The sequence below is a fragment of the Aethalodelphis obliquidens genome, unplaced genomic scaffold (genome assembly GCF_003676395.1).
Source record: "Aethalodelphis obliquidens isolate GAN/ISIS:26980383/991018 unplaced genomic scaffold, ASM367639v1 scaffold1, whole genome shotgun sequence".
NCBI classification, from domain to species: domain Eukaryota; kingdom Metazoa; phylum Chordata; class Mammalia; order Artiodactyla; family Delphinidae; genus Aethalodelphis; species Aethalodelphis obliquidens.
The window spans coordinates 103,072,875-103,087,379 of NW_020837945.1; the positions used below are offsets into that span (position 1 = coordinate 103,072,875).

Sequence of the window (14,505 nt, forward strand, 5' to 3'; positions counted from 1 at the left end):
TAAGACTCAAAGAAGTGACTGAAGCAGGCAGCTTTTATACCTGCTTGACAAGGAAACAATAAATTTGTAAAGAATTGACAAGACAAAGGAGTTTGGGCCTGGAGTAGTAAATTAGTGAAGAAGTAACAAGGTTTGTTTATATAGCCGTCTCAGCCCTAAATTCCCTGTCTCTGGTGATAAGGATGCCTTCTAGCCTCCTGGTACCAGGAGGGTTCCTTTCACATAGGATATTTATTTCCTGCTTTCAGGGGTACAAAGGAGGGTCAGAGTGTTCTTGCACCAGCTGTTTCTTAGGTAACTTTAATCCAAAGTAATTGATACACCAAAATGGCATATTTGGGGGTAGCATATTCTACTTTCCTTCAATTCAAAATTTTTAAAGGTTGTATAAGGTGGGCAAGGAATACACCAAAATGTTAACTGTGGTAAATGGGTGCTTTTTTTTTTTTTTTTTTAAACAATCAATGTTTACCTGTCCTGTGCTCCATCCCCTCAGGGCCAATCTGATAAACTGTGATAAGTGGTGGAGGACACTCAGTGCAGTGCAGTATAGTGCGGACAGCTGCCTCTCCCAGGGACAATGGCTCTCTTACAAACAGAGGCTTCCTGAAACCAGTGCCTGAAGTCCAAGGCTCAGCGGAAGGCTTGCAGTGCAGACGTTTTAAAGGGAAGTAAGCTTTCAGTTTCTCAGATGACACCAAGTAAGAACAGGGGCTTCAGTTAGTGTTTACTTAGATGCCAGGCATTGTGCTAGTGTTTCTCATAGATGGTCTCATTTAAACTCCCAACAGTCTAATAAGTTAGGTACCAGTATTCTCATTGTATATATGAAGAAACTGAGGTACAGAGAGGTTAAATAATTTCCTCAAGGACACACAACCAGCAAGAGATGGAACCAGGATCCAAATGTAGATAATGACTCCAGAGTCCATACTGACCACTACACTCACCCACCCATTTTAATGGAAGACAGAAAAAAAAAAATCCATCCTATACAGCTCCTCATCCTAGGGTCACCTGCTGCAGTGTCCTTGGTGGTGGAGTTAGGCAGCATATGATCCAATAGAAAAAATCTGGATGGGGCCTGTGGGAGCCCTCTGGTACTGGGTCTGGCACCTACGAGCTTTGTAACTTTGGGCAAGTCATAATGCCTCCAAGCCTTGACTTTCGTACGCATATAAGGCAAATAATATTCCTTGACCTGCAGGCCTCCCAGGATGGCTATGAAGATCAAAGGAGACAAAACACATGAAAGTCCTGTGAAAACTATCTAGTGCCATACAAGTAAAAGGTATTATTAGTCATAATACTAGCATGGAACTCTCAGAGTCTTAAGATTGGACACCAGATTGCTCTGAGAAGCTCCTCCAAGGGTCATTCTCAAGGAGTATACCATATGACAACACAGACATTTGCTCCAGCTGGGGCCTGACAATCGTGATGTGCTATTTGGAACAAAGCACCTGATTTGCACCACAGTGCAACGCACTGTGTAGTAACACCTACCCATGACTAATGGACAGAGGTGAGCTGAATAATGTCATTCACACAATCCAAGTCCTGGCCTGGAAAGCCATTCAGAGAACTTACTCTGAGATTCAGGCCTAGTAAGGTCCTTCTTGATTCACAAGGCAGAACATAAGAGGCAAACAATTGATGGTGCCCACCACAGACCAGGCCCCTGCCTGTGCTAGGCCCCTTAAAAACATCTTCTCTAAGCCTCAGAGCATACCTGCTATTATCTGCATTTTACAGTTAAGAGAGTTGAGGCTCAGAGAGGTTAATGGGCTTGCCTACCAGAGAGCTAAAGGGCTAAAGAGAAAATACTGACACAATTTTGTTCCTCCATTTCTGTTCCAGTAAAGATATCTAAACTCTTTTTTGGTTCAGTCCCTCCAAAATGAAGATAATTAATAAATCAAATTATCTCCTGGGTTTCTCTTGACATGTTAGGTGAGTAAAACTGACATTTATCCAAAATATTTTATTATAATATATATCAATATTTTGAAACCAATGTATGGCTGCCAGACTCTTATAAAAATCATTTGAATTTAATAGAAAGTAGTTTTGTCTAACTTTTTTCTCAAATAACAGGGAAAGGCTTTTGATTTTTAACTGAGAGAAATGAAAGGAATATTTACAACAAATATGGCCCATTCTTAATGTCAGTAATAAACTCATGTAATTCTATAAGTTTGTTTAACACATAAACAAATTGCCCCCAAAATGAGCAGACAGTTCACAAAGGAAGAAATATAAATTTTTATCAAACATATGGAAGCTCACGAATAATGAAGTCAATTCAAAGTAAAACAATGATATCCCACATTTCATATGTTGACTAAGTAGAGATTTTTAACTTTTTAATATTTAATGTTGGTAAGTGTGCATTCTCATGAACTGCTGGTAGAACTGCATATCAGCACCTTTCTAGAAAGTGACTTGGTAATGTGTATAAAGATCCTTCAACAATATGCTCTTTTTTAAAAAAATTTTTTCTTTATTTTTTTTATTTTGGGCTGCGTTGGGTCTTTGTTGCTGTGTGTGGTTTTCTCTAGTTGCGGCGAGTGGGGGCTACGCTTTTGCTGCGGTGAGCGGGCTTCTCATTGCAGTGGCTTCTCTTTTTGCAGAGCACGGGCTCTAGGTGCGCGGGCTTCAGTAGTTGTGGCACGTAGGCTCTACAGAGCAGGCTCAGGAGTTGTGGCGCTCGGGCTTAGTTGCTCCGTGGCATGTGGGATCTTCCCGGACCAGGGCTGGAACCCGTGTCCCCTGCGTTGGCAGGCAGATTCTTAACCACGGCGCCACCAGGGAAGTCCCCAATATGCTCTTTGACTATGGTAGATTAAATATGGCCACAAATTCCTTGTCACTTCCCCCGCCTCTGGAATCTGACCTGTGACTACTTTGACCGAGAGCGCATGGTGGAAGAGACTCTGTGCCAGTTCCAGGCCTAACCTTTAAGAGGACTGGCAGCTTCCACCTCCTCCCTCTCTGAACCCAGTGGAGATGCCCACCTTGGAGGGGAACTGAGGCCCCAGCCAACAGCCAGCACCAACTTGTCAGTCATGTGAAAGTTACCTCGGAAGTGGATCCTCTAGCCCCAGCCAAGCCACCCCAGCCAGCTAACACGTGGAGCAAAGACAAATTGTCCCCAAATTGCAAGCAAATGAATGATTGCTGTTTTAAGTTTTAAGTGACTAGGTTTTAAGTTTGGAGGACATGTTACACAGAATATTGACCTGATATTGATCCAATAATTTTGCTTCTAGAAATGTATCCTCAGGCACTAATCAGGAATGCAGACAAAGGCTTACACCCAAACATTTCTTGCAGAGAAGTTTCGAGGAATGTTAATGTCTAAATTAGGAAAAATGATCATGTAGGTCGCAGTATAACCAGTATGAAAGTAATTCAAATGTTAGCAATATGGTAGAGTACTTATGATAGACTTTCAGGTGGAAAAAGTCATAAAAAGAACTATGAATATAAAAAGGAAAAAAATTAAAAGTTAATAGTGGTTATTTCTGGGCAATAGAATAATGAGTGATTTTATTCTGACCTTCACATTTTTGTGATAATTGCACAAAATAGAAAAAATAAATCTTAAAAATGAGAAAACTATCAACTTGTAAAATCTGTCCATAGATAAACAAATAAATAAAGCTCCCTTTTAACTATAGCTTCAAACTTTTTCATAAAACCATTTTACCAAGGCATTCAGCAATATTGATGTTGAATCATCTGCTATTTCTCATAATTGACAGGCTGATAAGCAGTTACACTGCAATTTTAAAAGTCAGCAGGAGGAATAAAGACGCAGGCGTAGAGAATTGACTTGAGGACACAGGGAGGGGGAAGGGTAAGCTGGGACGAAATGAGAGAGTGGCATGGACATATATGCACTACCAAATGTAAAATAGATAGCTAGTGGGAAGCAGCCACATAGCACAGGGAGATTAGCTCAGTGCTTTGTGTCCACCTAGAGGGGTGGGATAGGGAGCGTGGGAGGGAGATGCAAGACCGGGGAGACATGGGGATATATGTTTATGTATAGCTCATTCACTTTGTTATACAGCAGAAACTAACACACCACTGTAAAGCAATTATACTCCAATAAAGATGTTAAAAATAAATAAATAAATAAAAGTCAGCAGGAGACAGACTTATTAGCAAAGGGCTTTGATAATCCATAAACTGGATGTAAAAAATCCTGAATAATTAAGCAGTTCTAATGATGTGGCAGAAAGCAAAATAACTGAAGAAAAAGCTTCAAAAAATCAGATTAACATCATTGAAAATCTGTTACCTGCCAGGAAAGTTCCTAGAGCCATGTCACTTAATCCTCTCAACAGCCTTGTGAGGTAGGTGTTATTCCCATTGTACAGATGAGGACGCGGTGGCCTTGATGGAACTTCCTACAGCCTCCAAATGCAGAGCCGAGAGTTGGGTTCAACGCACATGTTTTTTCCACAGTACCGGGCCATTCCACTCCAAGGTCAGGGTTCAACATTCTTACAGGATGAAAAAGAATATATTAAACATATAAACTTTTTGAAAAAGCTTTTCTTTCATTCTAACACAATTCATTAAAATATATTTAACTGAACTTTGTGAACTTCTTTTGCAGGATCATTTTCTTCTTGCATAACTTGAAGTAATCCTTAAAAAGTCAATGCCAATGCTGTAAGAAGCCTAGACTATTCTCGAGCAATTAGAAGGTGTTGCGGGGAGGCCAGGCTGACAAAGCAGAGGTACTTGTCCTCTCTCTCACAGCATCTCTGAGAAACCCTGTCTTTAGCGTGACTGAGTCTTTCAGTAAGTTGCAACCTGGCTGTGCTCGTTGGTTTTATTCACTCTTCATACCTGTTTTATTCTGTTTCCAATAGGCCATATCCATTTTGGGAGCCAAGATGTGAGGGATCAGTACCACAGAGAAGCCCCACAGGGCATCTGGCAGGATAATGTGGAGAGCCAGATTTCAACCAAGCCCAGGGGTTTTTGTTTGTTTTTAAAGACAGTGGTTTGTTTTTAAAGACAGTAGTTTGTTCTGTTTGTTGTTAAAGAAGAGTAACTAATGATAATAACAGCTAAGATTTCCATAGTGTTTATATGCATCAGCTCTGTGCTGTGTATTTTGTTTGTGAACATTATCCTACTTAATCCTCACAACTCTAGGAGGTAGGCACTATTTTTACCTTCATTTTACAGATGAAGATGTGAGGTCTCAGACCCCAGATAGGTGGTGGTCAGGGTATGAATTGTTTGTCCCATCTCAGTCCATGCTCCTAACTGCCACATGAACTGTAGTAGTCAGGCTGGAGTTTCAAAGAGAGGCCTGCTTCTGTCCCTTTCTGTCAGTTCCTGCGGGAGCCCCGAGTATGAGCAAAAGGAGAAGGGCCATAGCCAGGAGAATGGAGAAATGGGAATCCTAGTCGCGCAAGGCCAAGCTGCAGGGTGGCTCTTCCCAGAGCCAGGGCTGCTTGCCATCTAGTTCCAAACTTCTAAGGACTCTGAGTCTTCTTTTAAATGTACTTCTATTCATTCATCATTCCCTATATCTAAAGGGATATAAGGGAGTTTACAATGATAGACAAAATATAACATGAAGTAAGAAAGAAAAATAAGAGTGGTAAGTATTCAATGGCCGACATAAAATCATGATCAGTAATCATCACAGATCACAGTGTTCAGTAGATTGAAATAAACCAGTGGCTCAAGACAAGCACAACTAATGCCAATATTAAGATCAGTAAAATATTTCCTCCTGAAAGCAAAGGGGCACAGTGCAGTGTGATGAGCAGTGCCCTCTGCATCTCCAAATGATTAAACACCAGGCAGCAAAGCACAGTGGTTAAGAACACAGACTCTGGAGCCAGATTGCCTGGGTTCCACCACTTTCTAGCTGAGTAATCTTGGGCAAGTTATTTAAGCTGTTTGTGCCTCAGTTTCTTCATCTATAAATCGGGACTGGGGAAATATGGAAGACTGAATGAGATAATGGATATAAAGCCTTCAGAACGGTGTGGGGCATGCGGGAAGCACTGTGTCTGTGTGCTGTTATCATCAGCCTGGTTTGGAATATAATAGACACTTCCTACCTCAGGACCCCTGTCCTCACTGCTCCCTCTGCCTGGGACAACTTTTGCCCCCATTATACAGATGGCTCACTCCTTTCTCTCCTTCAAACCTTTGGTCTAATGTCACTTTCTCGGTGAGGCCTTTCCAGACAACACTATTTAAAACTGAAATGCTTTCCCTACTTGTCTCCATCAAACCAGCAAGCTACATCTCCTTCCCCAATTCAATTCTCTCCTTCTCATGAGCTCTTCTCATGCTCAGATAACCAATTACTTCATTTCCTCTGTTTTTTGTCTATCTTCCATCACTAAATGAGGGCAGGTTTCTGTTTTATTCACTGAACAATTACCAACACCTACAACAGAGCATGACAGAGAACAGACACCCAATAAACCCATGATGAACAAACTAACCAACACATTCATCATTGTACAATTGCAGGGTCCTTTTGAAACACCTGTAAGGGCAAGTCAGTCAGTCAAAAAGAGAACCTGTAAATTGTCTGGACTTTTCAATCTTCTGATAATAATTTGAGAAAGACTTTGAGAGGCTTACAAAATTTTATAGTGACAAAGGTTACTCCACTGAAATTTTAGGTGATGTGTACTGTTTTATACTCTTGGAGTGAGTTTAGAATTAGTGACTAAGAGTCACTTCCAGCAGAGGAACAGCTAGAGGAAATTGTCAAAATGCAGAGTAAGAATAAAGCATTACTGGAATTAAGTCATCACTCTGTCAGTTCTTAATGGAGCCAGTCCAAATAAATCATAGGTTTTACTATCCAGTTCTCTCCTGACAGCAAAGCAAGGACAGGAAAGCTGGTTATTAATGAGACATCGTATTTCATGCCTCAGAAGAACTCAAAATTCTGAATTTCCTAAGACAAAGGCAAGTGTTGAGTGCAGAACTTGGGGAGAGACATCAAGACATATGGGGCTCCCACTTAGTACTAAGACTTACATGACTGCACAGGCCTAAGTGGTGACTGGCCGTCTTTCAGTCACTGAAGGGCAATCTAGCAGAACGGAAAACATGCCACAGAAAGGGCAACAGAAGGCAACAAGGTGAGTCAAGCTCCAGGTGAAGCTGGGAAACTCTCCCAGTCCCAAAGGCAGATTGATCCATGTCATCCACATGTGGTAGAAAGCCAACCTCAAAGGAGCAGCCATTTCTATACACCACTCTTCGGTCAAACAAAAGAGTTTGGGGGTACTCTTAACTTTCCGATGGCTGAAGTATGAGAGCCAGGAATACTTCCATGAGATATTCTTCATAAGGTTTTCAGAAAAAGAAAGTTGATTGACTAGGCTGCAATTCTGGCCATTCTGTTGTTGTCCTTGTCTGTTGTCATGGAAATTGTGGCCTGAACACAGATCTCACTGAGGTTCCCAACTGAGAGAACTGTGTGGCATGGATTGCTGGCTGTGAATGAGGCTGTGCTTGTCTCTTGTTACCCTTTTTGGTTTAAAGTCTATTTTGTCTGATATAAGTATAACATACCCCTGCTCTCTTTTCTTTTCCACTTGCATGAAATGTTTTTTTCCATCTCTTCACTTTGAGCCTATGTGTGTCCTTAAGGCTGAAGTGAGTCTCTTATAGGCAGCATATAGTTGGGTCTTGTTTTTTAATCTATCCAGCCCCTCTGCCTTTTGATTGTTGAATTCAATCCATTTACATTTAGAGTAATTATTGACAATTAAGGGCATACTAATGTCATCTTATTAATTGCTTTCTGGATGTTTTGTAGTTCCATTGTTCCCTTTTTCCTCTCTTTCTGCCTAACTTTGTGAATTGGTGATTTTCCATGGTGGTATATTCTGATTCCCCTCTCTTTATTTTTTATGAATCTACTAAAGGTTTTTGCTTTTGGGGTTACCATGAGGCTTACATAAAACATCTTATAGCTAAAACAGTCCATTTTAAGTTGATAGCAACTTAACTCCAATCACATGTAAAAGCCCCACCCTTTTACTCCTCCCCCTTTTTTGTTTTTGATGTCACAATTACCTCTTCTTGTATTGTGTATTTGTTAACAAATTAAGGTACCTATAGTTATTTTTAATACTCTTGTTCTTTAACTTTTACACTACACTTAAGTGGCTAACACACCATCATATTACAGGTATTAGAGTATTCTGAATTTAACTATAAACTTACCTTTACCAGTATATTCTATACTTTCTTTTTTTTTATTGAATTATAATTGACATACAATATTATGTTAGTTTCAGGTGTACAACATACTGATTTGATGTTTAAATGATTACCATGATAAGTCTAGTTACCATCTGTCACCATACAGAGTTATTATAATATTATTGACTATATTCTCTATGTCGTATATTATATCCCTATGATTTATTTATTTTCTAGCTGGAAGTTTGTACCTATTAATCTCCTTCACTTACTTCACTCCTCTTCCCCATCTGCTTCCCTCTGGCAGCCATCAGTTTGTTCTCTGTATCTATGAGTCTTTTTTTTTTTTGGCTATGCCACATGGCTTGCAGCATCTCAGTTCCCCAACCAGGGATTGCACCCGGGCCACAGCAGTGAAAGCCCAGAATCCTAACCATTAGGCCACCAGGGAACTCCCTCTATGAGTCTTTTTTGTTTTGCTTTGTTTGTTCATTTGTGTTGTTTTTTAAATTCTACATATGAGTGAAATTATATGGTATTTGTCTTTGTCTTACTTCACTTAGCATAATACCCTCTAGGTCCAACCATGTTGTCACAAATGGCAAGATTTCATTCTTTTTTATGGCAGAGTATATATAGATAGGTATATACCTATATATGAATATTGCTCATTAATAGATATATGGATATATATATACCACATCTTCTTTTTCCATTCATCTATCAGTGAGAGTTTAGGTTGCTTCCATGTCTAGGCTGTTGTAAATAATGCCATAATGAACATAGAAGTTTATATAATTTTTTAAATTAGTGTTTTCATTTTCTGCAGATAAATACCCAGGAGTAGAATTGCTGGATTGTATGGTAGCAGGCATATTGTATGGTATGAATTTTCTGAGGAATCTCCATACAGTTTCCCATAGCGGCTGCACCAAATGTGTTTGTTGGCCATCTGCATGTCTTCTTTGGAAAAATGTTTATTCAGATCCTCTGCCCATTTTTAAAATTGTATTGTCTGTTTTTTTGATGTTGAGTTTTTTATATATTTCAGATACATATCAAATACATCATTTGCTAGTATCTTCTCCCATTCCATAGGTTGCCTTTTCATTTTGTTGATAGTTTCCTTACTATTACTGTAGCTTTGTAGTATAGTTTGAAATCAAGGAGTGTGATACCTCCAGTTTTGTTCTTCCTCAAGATATATTTGTCTGTTCAGGGCCTTTCATGTTTCCATATAAATTTTAGAATTGTTTGTTCTAATTCTGTGAAAAGTGCCACTGGTATTTTGATAGGGATTACACTGAATCTGTAGATTGCCTTGGGTAGTATGGTAATTTTAACAATATTAATTCTTCCAATCCAGGAGCATGGGTTATCTTTCCATTTGTTTGTGTCATCTTCAATTTCTTTCATCAGTGTCTTACAGTTTTTTTGAGTGTAGGCCTTTTACCTCCTTGGTTAGATTTATTACTAGGTATTTTATTCTTTTTGATGCAATTGTAAATGGGATTGTTCTCTTAATTTCTCTTTCTGATAGTGTTGTTAGTGCATAGAAATGCAACAGATTTCTGTATGTTAATTTCATATCTTACAACTTTACTGAATACCTTGATGAGTTCTAATATCTTTGTGATGGCATTTTTAGGATTTTCTATGTATAGTATTATGTCATCTGCAAGCAGTGACAGTTTTATTTATTCCTTTCCAATTTGGATGCCCTTTCTTTCTTTTTCTCATCTGATTGCTGTGACTAGGACTTCCAATACTATGTTGAATAAAAGCGGCTAGAGTGGAATCTTTGCCTTGTTCCTGATTTTAGAAGAAATGCTTTCAGCTTTTCACCTTTGAGTATGATGTTAGCTGTGGGTTTGTCAGATATGGCCTTTATTATGTTGAGGTATGTTCTCTCTATACCCACTTTGTTCAAAGTTTTTATCATAAATGGATGTTGAATTTTGTCAGAAGCTTTTTCTGCATCTATTGAGATAATCATAAGGTTTTATTCTTCAGTTTGTTAATGTGGTGTATCATATTTATTGATTTGCAGATATTAAACCATCCTTGCATCTCTGGGATAAACCCCACTTGATCATGGTTTATGATCCTTTTAATGTATGGTCAACTTCAGTTTGCTAGTATTTTGTTGAGAATTTTTGCATCTGTGACCATCAGTGATATTGACCTGTAATTTTATTTTTTTATAGTGTCTTTGTCTAGTTTTGGTATCTGGGTGATGCTGGTCTTGTAAAATAAGTCTGGAAGCATTCCTTCCTCTGCAAGCTTTTGGACTAATTTGAGAAGGATAGATGTTAACTCTTTTTTAAATGTTTGGTAGAATTCACCCGTGAAGCAATCTAGTCCTGGACTTTTTTTTGTTGGGAGTTCTCATTGCGGTTTTGATTTGCATTTCCCTGATGATTAGTAATGCTGAGCATCTTTTTATGTGTTTGTTAACCATCTGTATGTCTTCTTTGGAAAAATATCTCTTCAGCTCCTCTGCCCATTTTTTAATCAGGTTGTTTCTTTTTTAGATATTGAGCTGTCTGAGCTCTTTATATATTTTGGATATCAACCCCTTACCAGATACATCATTTGCAAGTATCTTCTCCCATTCAGTCAGCTGCCTTTTCATTTTATTGATGGTTTCCTTCACTGTGCAAAAGCTTTTTAGCTTGATGTAGTCCCACTTGTTTATTTTTGCTGTTCTTACACTTGCCTGTGGAGACATGCAAAAAAAAAAAAAATTGCTAAAACTGACGTCAAAGAGCTTATAAGCCTTTGTTTTCTTCTAGGATTTTTGGTTTCAGGTCTTACATTTAAGTCTTTAATCTATTTTCAGTTTATTTTTTATATCATTTAAGAGTGTGTTGTATATTTTTTAGGTTACTAATTAGCATCCTTACATTTCTGCTGGAAGAACTCCTTTCAGCATTTCTTGTAAGGTATTTTTAGTAGTGTTGAACTCTCTCAGTTTTTGCTTTTCTGGGAAAGTCATTATCTCTCCTTCATTTCTAAAATATAACTTTGCCAGATACAGTATTCTTGGTTGGCAGTGTTTTTTCTCTTAGCACTTTGAACGTATCATCCCACTCTCTTCTGATGTAAGGTTTACACTGAGAAATCCACTGGTAGCCTTATGGGGGTTCCCTTGTAATTTCCAAGCTTCTTTTCTCTTACTGCTTTTAAGATTCTCCCTTTGTCTTTAAATTTTAACAGTTTTAGTATAATGTGTCTTGAAGAGAATTTCTTAAAGCTGAGTTTGTTTGGTGACCTATGAGATCCATAAACTTGGATATCCAAATCTCTGTCCAAATTTGAGAAGTTCTCGGCTGTTATTTCCTTAAATAAGCTTTCTGCCCCTTTCTCTTCCTCTCTTGCTATTGGAACTCCAATAATTCACAAAGTATTTTTTTTCATGCTATCCCATAAATCACATAGGCTTCCTTCATTCTTTTTCCTTTGTTCTCTGACTGGATACCTTCAAAGTTCCTATCTTCTAACTCACAGATTTTTCCTTTGGCTTGATCCATTCTGATGTTGATGCTCTCCATTTCATTTTTCATTTCATTCCTTGTATTCTTCAGCTCCAGAATTTTTATTCACTTCTTTATGATTTCTGTCTCTTTGTTAAACTTTTCATTTTGTTTATGTATTGTTTTCCTGATTTTTTTGAACTGTATTTTCTTGTAGCTCATTAAGTTTCCTTAAAACAACTATTTTGAAATCTTTATCATGTAAAGTACAGATTTTCATGTCTTTGAGATCAGTTATTGGAAAATAATTATAATCCTTTGGTGATTTCCTGTTTCCTAGATTTTTTCATGTCCTTGAAGTTTTGTGTTGCCATCTTCTCATTTGAAGTAACAGTCTCTTCCTTTAGTCTTTATTAACCTCCTTTGAGAAAGAAATACCTTCCACCAGCCCTGCTAGTGATTCTGAGGCTTTCTACCTGCTTCATGCTTCTTGCTCCCTCTTGTGGAAGAATTCCTAATTTATAGGCATACATTGAAGATATCGCAGGTTCAGTTCTAAACCACCACAATAAAGTGAATACCGCAATAAAGTCACATGATGTTTTTGGTTTCCCAATGCATATAAAAGTTATGTCGGGCTTCCCTGGTGGCGCAGTGGTTGAGAGTCCGCCTGCCGATGCAGGGGACGTGGGTTCGTGCCCCGGTCCGGGAAGATCCCACATGCCGCTGAGCGGCTGGGCCCGTGAGACATGGACGCTGAGCCTGCGTGTCCGGAGCCTGTGCTCCGCACGGGAGAGGCCACAACAGTGAGAGGCCCGCATACCACAAAAAAAAAAAAAAAAAAAAAAAAAGTTATGTCTACACTATACTGTAGTCTAGTAAGTGTCCAATAGCATTATGTCTAAAAAATGTACATATCTTAATTAAAAAATACTTTGTTGCCAAAAAATACTAACCATCATCTGAGGCTTCAGCAAGTTGCAATTTTTTTTGCTGGTGGAGGGTCTTGCCTCGATGTTGATGGCTGCTGACTGGTCAGGCAGGTGGTTGCTGAAGTGTGGGGTGGCTGTGGCGATTTCCTAAAATAAGACAGGAATGAAGTTTGCCACATCAATTCCTGCTTTTACAAATGATTCTCTGTAGCACACAATGCTGTTTGATAGCATTTTACCCACAATAGAACTTTTTCTAAAATTGGAATCAATCCTCTCAAACCCTGCCGTTGCTTTATCAACTAAGTCTATGTAATATATGTAATATTCTAAATCCTTTGTTGTCATTTCAACAATCGATTAAGTTCACTATCTTATATGGGCACAGTTTGTGGCACCCCAAAACAATTACAATAGTAACATCAAAGATCACTGATCATAGATCACCATGACAAATATAATTATAATGAAAAAGTTTGAAATATTGTGAGAATTACCAAAATGTGACACAGAGACACAAAGTGAGCAAATGTGGTTGGAAAAATGGCACCAATAGACTTGCTCAACACAGGGTTGCCACAAACCTTCAATTTATAAAGAACACAATAACCTGCAAATTGCAGTAAAGCCATGCACAATAAAATAAGATATATATTCACTACCAAACGTAAAACAGATAGCTAGTGGGAAGCAGCCGCATAGCACAGGGAGATCAGCTCAGTGCTTTGTGTCCACCTAGAGGGGTGGGGTAGGGAGGGTGGGAGGGAGACGTAAGAGGGAGGAGATATGGGGATATGTGTATATGTATAGCTGACTCACTTTGTTATAAAGCAGAAACTAACACACCATTGTAAAGCAATTACACTCCAATAAAGATGTTTAAAAAAAAGATATGCCTGTATACCTTCTCTTGATTTTGCAACAAACCAGGCTGAGTACTGATGGCCTCCTTTTTGTTTTTACAGAAGTAGCACTAAAACTCAAGTTTGTAGGTTCTCCCTGGTCCGCAGATTCAGGTCGATTTTCTGTACATGCTCACTAGCCATTTGCCAAAGCTCACTCTTGCTGCCACCAGTGGGAGCATGCACAGGGAGCCAACACAGTAGGCCGGGGGTGGGGGGGGAATGAAGCACACTGAACACTGGGGGTACCCATAGGCCAGTTGGGGGGATCTGCTGGCAAGGTGCCCCCAGCAGCTCATGGGCAAGCTTCTTGATGGAGTCTGTGACACAGGAGAATCTGTGTCCCTTTGACGCCCTCCAAGAGTCCAATCTGGTGCCCTCCCAGTCTTCCCCTGCACCTGCCCAGTCATGCAGCTCACAACTCAGTACCCTGGATGGGTGAGAGAAATGAGCCTCGAGAGTGTCCCACACAATGGGGAATCCAGGTGCTCATTCACACACTCTCATTTCCCCCACTGGAGAAATCACAGGCTGAGAAGATCTGTCTTGGCCCTAAGCAGTGCCATCTTGGGGATGGGGTGATGCAGGTAGTCAAATTGTTCCTCTTACCCACTCCATTGCATCCAAACTCATATGTTTTTGTTTCAGTGGTGTGCTAGGATTTTTCCACTGGAAATTTTGACTTCCCCAAAGGCTCTCTTGCTCATGGATGACTAGGACAGTGTTTTCCAGGGGCTCCTGGACTGTAGCCAAGAGGGACTGGAGCCGGTTCACAGGTCATTGCAGGGTCCAAAGCCAGGACCAAGGTCCAGTTGCCTATTATCTGTCACATGAGTGGGCAAGACTCTTCCTGGACCTCTTCACCTATGAGGCTGGATCCCACAGCTCCCACAAAGGCACTTTTGTCCCTGGATGGATGCCAAATTGTTGTTGGGGGAAGGCCACAAATGAGTGATGTCTTATTCAGCCATATGGCTG

General features: G+C 39.6%; 1 long non-coding RNA gene across 1 annotated transcript in view; it reads right to left on the bottom strand.

Annotated features, from left to right (window-relative positions):
• LOC113623417 (uncharacterized) overlaps positions 1–12,811 on the bottom strand; it is a 112,980-nt gene extending 100,169 nt beyond the window's left edge. Inside the window, exons 1-2 of the long non-coding RNA XR_003433923.1 lie at positions 12,650–12,811; positions 4,310–4,514 (exon numbers count right to left, since the gene is read on the bottom strand). This is a non-coding gene — a long non-coding RNA (uncharacterized LOC113623417). The remainder of the gene's footprint in view (positions 1–4,309; positions 4,515–12,649) is intronic.
• Between the last annotated feature and the right edge of the window lie 1,694 nt (positions 12,812–14,505).